Raw genomic sequence first — 6,000 nt, 5'->3', positions numbered from 1 at the left:
GATGCATTTTTAAGTATTGAATCTCTAACCTTGGACTTCCCGAGGAGGATTGTGTGCTCCAATACAGTCTCCATAATTCTTTTTGCCAGTTGTTCCCCCGACCCCAGAAATTACTTTTCTTACCCTTTCCAGGGTTTTTCCAGGGTTTCTCAGCTTTTAGATTCTATGTCTCCTGCTCAGCCCATTGCCTTGCCCATTGTGGAGGTGGACGTTGATGTAGATGTTACTCTTCATTCCGTTGGGCAGAAGAATGATCAAAGGTGGGCCACTTGGCTAAGCTATAAGGGATGGCTCCTGGGGAAGAAACAGCCATTTTGCTATTTTCTGTATCCTCCTTCTCAGCCTTCGCTTCTTTTAACAACTCAGGAGTTCGATCATATATTAGTCATTGGCCATGAGCTACTTCTGAGGAGAAGACATAACTTCCAGCCATTTCCAGAGTGAAGTCGGCTTGGCCTAAAGTAATTCTCAGTGGAAGGGAACATCTGGGAGCCATTAGCAGTCAATACTCACATCCCATTGGGATGAACCCAGTGACTTCATAAAGGGTGTCTAGAATAGGCAACCCAAACATTTATATTACTAGCCTAATATATGGTGTTCTTTATCCCAAGAATGAACATAAAAAATAACTCTAAATGTCACTTGTTGGAAGAAATATAACTCAATGGTTAGGGAACAGATTTTCTCCATGGAAAGAGGGATGGCCCAGGGACTTGGGTATGGACAGAATTGTGCTACATTAATGTGCTACATTAAAAAGTGGATAAACTGAATGTTACCCTAGGAAATAAGAGGATGAAGAAAACACAGCTAATTTTTATTAAACATTGCCAGGTACCACAATCTACTTTTCCAATATTTCAAAAATTATTTAAAACATTGGACAAGCACAATTTAAATAACAGAAAACGAGATGGAGCAGGGACCCCCCTTTAGGGTCCTCCGGGCCCTCCAATCATGGAAAAAAGGAAAATCTTTAGTTCCTTCAAGGAAAATTCCAGGCACCCAGCGATGCCTGAGAAATAAATGAGCAACTTAATAAGCAAAAGATAATAATAGTTTAAAACAATAGCTGGGGAGGTTAGATTGGTTGATTCCCTATAGAAGCAAAAGATAACATTTTAACATGTACTGCTGAGTTGCTTTTCAGAAACCCAGATCCCCACCAAATGGATCCACTGGCACACAGACCTCAGATCAGGGCAACTGAAGACTGAACTCTGACCATTTTTTATTCTAAATTTCTTCATGGAGGAAGTCATACCCATGGGCCAGAGCTAACATTCCTTTCTACTGACCCCTAATTTTTAGACAAAGCTTCACCTCCATAACCAATTATGAATAAGAAAATCTTTGAATGCTCCTATGCCCTATGTGCCCTGCTTCAAGATGTCCTTCCTTTTTGGTCAAACCAATGTACAATCTCCATGTATTGATTTCTGACTGCCTGTAATCCCTGCCTCCCTGCCTTTAAAAACTCTTACCTGTAAGCCATTGGAGAAGTTGGGTCTTAAGGCTGAGCTGCCTAATTCTCCTTACTTGATACCTTGCAAATAAACATCCATCTTTCTCCTGCTGCAAACCTCAGTGTGGATGTTTGCCTTACTGTGCCAGGCAAGTGGACCCCAGTTCATTTACTAACAGAAATATCACATTATATATATATTGAACATTAGGCATGGAGTTTGAAAATAGCCACTGGAAACTTCTGGGGGGCATAAGCTTGTAAAACACTCACTTCACCCACATGAGACCTCATTCAGTGCCTGATCTGCTCATAAGCATGGAATTCCACTATATCATTCATTTTGACCCTCCCTGTGAAAGATGTCTTTTTGCTAGTAACTTTTCTCTTTATGTCTATTTCACTCTTAGCCATGGTTGCTGATTTTCCCAAATATGGGTCCTGATGTCATGCAAGCTTCATATTGGTTTTCTTCCACTTGTGGTCCAATGCCAACAACCTCTTCTGATTTCTCAAGAAGGCTGGAGAGTGACTTAATCTATTTCTCTGCCTTTTGGCCTTTATTGGTCAGGGGGAGGCCTTGGAATCCAGAAATATTCATCATGTCACTAGTTTCTTAGAAGAAAATAAAAAAACTCTTCCATACATTTTAGCTGGAGTAATCTGATTCTGAGATTTCCTGGGGTCATTCTAATTTCAAGTTCTGAACCATTCCCCAACATATAATAACTTATTAAATCATGTGTCTTCACATTAAAGTTATGATGCTGTCATTGTAGTTTGGGCTGATCTTAAATAGATCCCATTTAATTATTGGATTCTGAGTTTGTTAGATATTGCTGTCTAATAGACATACGTAGATATCTTAGGACATCAAAGTAGTATTTACTGTGACTGGCAACCAATTAATTAAACAAAGCATTAGGCTAGGAGCAAAATGGTCAATATTATTAATTTTCTTGTTGCTGTCTCAGTGTAGCTAGACATAGTGGCTGTCTAGCAACCAAAAAATGGAAGCTGCAGATGGAAGGCTGAGTCACCAGTGCAATGGCAGACCGGAAATTTCAACCCTGCTACCCCAACTTTGAGATGCTATTTCAAATGACAAACAATTAGAAGATAACTAATAGACACAAATATATAATCCTATATTTCATAGATGAGTAGAAAGTATCACAAATTTCTTGGATTTCTTAAGCTAATTATTACAACTGAGCTAAGCATGCAGTAAGAGAACACTAAAAAAAATCAAATTATTAACTGCTTCTCACTACACAAGCATTTTATGAGAAAATGCGTGGAGAAAGTACAAAAAGGTAAAAGAATGTATTGGAAGTTGTTGGAAAGCTACTTTTACCCTTCGCTATCTGATCATATGTGGTCACAACCCAGGGTGGTAATGCTGGATGGGACAGGTGGTATAGCTGCTGGAGTCTGTAACACTCCAATCCATCTTTGCATTCAAAACCTAGGCCTTATCCTTTTAGGCTGCAAAAACTTTATTAGCATTCCAGTAAGCATTTTAATAGGTATGCTATGCTGTTAACAGATAAATACACTAACATTTTTAGGAGGCTTAAAACTGAGGCATTCATTTTGGATCACATCTTAGAATAATAAAAGATAGTGGTAGTCAATTCAGTATTTACTTAGTAAATATTTATTAAGTACTTTCAATGTAGTAGTTATTGTTTATGCACTGGAGACTCAGTGGTATATAAAGTGGACATTGCTTTATACTTGCCCGTGAAGAAAGAAAAATGCTTTTATTTGAATGGAAAGCCTTTCAAATTATCAGGCTTAGACAGGCATTCAAATGAGGCAGCAATCACGTCCTACTCCTCCCTTTGAGCTATGCATTCATCTATTGAATCTACTTGCTATTGCCACAAATGCTTAGAAATTAACCTAATAATGCTGCACCTGACACATAGCCCACACCCTGTAAAATGATGTACAGCCAATCACTAATCAGTGTTATTTATTTAAACCACTGAGAATTCCTGACAAATCACTTTATTTCAGCCCACTCCTTGACCCCCATTTTTGCCATTAAAAGCCTGCTTGTAACAAAAGCCAAGGGGAGCTCATATCCAAGGTTACTTGGGTCTGAGTCTTCTGGGAAGCTGTTCTCACTTTGACTCAAGTAAACTCTTTTTTTCTTTTTCTTTTTTTTTTTGAGATGGAGTTTTGCTGTTGTTGCCCAGGCTGGAGTGCAGTGGTGCAGTCTCGGCTCACTGCAACCTCCGCCTCCCAGGTTCAGGTAATTCACCTGCCTCAGCCTCCCAAGTAGCTAGGATTACAGGCATGGGCCACTGCACCTGGCTAATTTTGTATTTTTAGCAGAGAAAGGGTTTCACCATGTTGGCCAGGCTGATCTCGAACCCCTGACCTCAGGGGATCCACCTGCCTCAGCCTTTCAAACTACTGGGATTACAGTCATGAGCCACCATGCCTGGCCAAGTAAACTCTTTAAATTATAATTTGTGCCTCAGCCTCTTCCTTTTTGGCCGACATCTGAATGGACTTTATAATCTAGTGGGGGAGAAGATGCCAAGTAAAAGAAAATAAATGGCTGGGTGCAGTGGCTCACGCCTGTAATGGCAGTACTTTGGGAGGCCAACAACAAGGTCAGGAGACTGAAGAGGGAAAATACAAAGAAAAGAATTTTATGAAGAAAAATGTTTGGGACTAATCAATACCCTCTGTTGTCTCATAACAGAAAAGGAAGTCTGAAGAGTATTGTTCAAATTTTCAGCAGAAAAATTTTTATTTAAGTTACAAACTGAGATTCACTCATCTCATTACAATACCAAAAGATGTTTGAAGGCCCTTGGGCTACTCCCCAGCCCTCTCTCATTGATTTCTTCTAAGATAAGGTCTCTGTAATGCACTGATGACAACAACATAAATGTTTTTGCTGAAATAGATATCTCCTTCCTACTTCTCCCATCCCCCATTCATGACAGGGAGCTTGATGTGAAAAGATAATTGTTCTAGTCTTTCCAGCCTTATTCCTTAGTACACTTAAGTAGCCACTAGCTCATTTTTGGCCATCTAAATATTGGCCTTTTGTTAGGGTCTTTCTGTTCTGAGAAATACATTGACCTGGACTGCTAATTATTATTGGGATAAGAAAAGGAAAGGCAATCTTTGTTATATAATGGCAGAAAAGTTAGCAAAATTGGAAAGCAATAAATTGGGTATTTAGCTGAAAATATTTCCAAGCCAAGTGTCGAAGGTGTGGCCTGTTTTAATTTTGCTGCTTATAATAAATAAAACCCCATCCGAAGGTCACTAACAGCAAAGACAAAAGGTAGATAAATCCATGAAGATGAAGAAAAACAGGTGCAAAAGGCTCAAAATTCCAAAAACCAGAATGCCTCTTCTCCTCCAAAGGATCACAATTCCATGCCAGCAAGGGAACAAAATTGGACAGAGAATGAGTTGACGAATTGACAGAAGCAGGCTTCAGAAGGTTGGCAATAACAAACTCCTTTGAGTTAAAGGAGCATATTCTAACCCAATACAAGGAAGCTGAGAACCTTGAAAAAGGTTAGATGAATTGCTAACTAGAATAACCAGTTTAGAGAAGAACATAAATGACCTGATGGAGCTGAAAAACACAGCACAAGAACTTTGTGAAGCATACACAAGTATAAATAGTCGAATTGATGAAGCAGAAGAAAGGATATCAGAGATCGAAGACCAACTTAATGAAATAAAGCATGAAAACAACATAAGAGAAAAAAAGAATGAAAAAGAATGAACAAAGTCTCCAAGAAATACGGGACTATGTGAAAAAACCAAACCTATGTTTGATTGGTGTACCTGAAAGTGCCAGTGAGAATGGAACCAAGTTGGAAAACACATTTCAGGATATTACCCAGGAGAATTTCCCCAACCTAGCAAGACAGGCCAACATTCAAATTCAGGAAATACAGAGAACAACACAAAGATACTCCTCAAGAAGAGCAACCCCAAGACACAAAATTGTCAGATTCACCAAAGTTGGAATGAAGGAAAAAATGTTAAGGGCAGCCAGAGAGAAAGGTTGGTTACCCACAAAGGGAAGCCCATCAGACTAACAGCAGATCTCTCGGCAGAAACTCTACAAGCCAGAAGAGAGTGGACCAATATTTAACATTCTTAAAGAAAAGCAACTTCAGTAAAGTCTCAGGATACAAAATCAATGTGCAAAAATCACAAGCATTCCTATACACCAATAACAGACAAACAGAGAGCCAAATTATGAGTGAACTCCCATTCACAATTGCTTCAAAGAGAATAAAATACCTAGGAATCCACCTTACAAGGGATGTAAAGGACTTCTTCAAGGAGAACTACAAACCACTGCTCAGTGAAATAAAAGAGGACACAAACAAATGGAAGAACATACCACGCTCATGGATAGGAAGAATCAATATTGTGAAAATGGTCATACTGCCCAAAGTAATTTATAGATTCGATGCTATTCCCATAAAGCTACCACTGACTTTCTTCACAGAATTAGAAAAAAAAAAATGACTTTA

This window comes from Macaca thibetana, chromosome 2 (genome assembly GCF_024542745.1).
Source record: "Macaca thibetana thibetana isolate TM-01 chromosome 2, ASM2454274v1, whole genome shotgun sequence".
Lineage (NCBI taxonomy): Eukaryota > Metazoa > Chordata > Mammalia > Primates > Cercopithecidae > Macaca > Macaca thibetana.
This window is presented reverse-complemented; position numbering follows the sequence as displayed.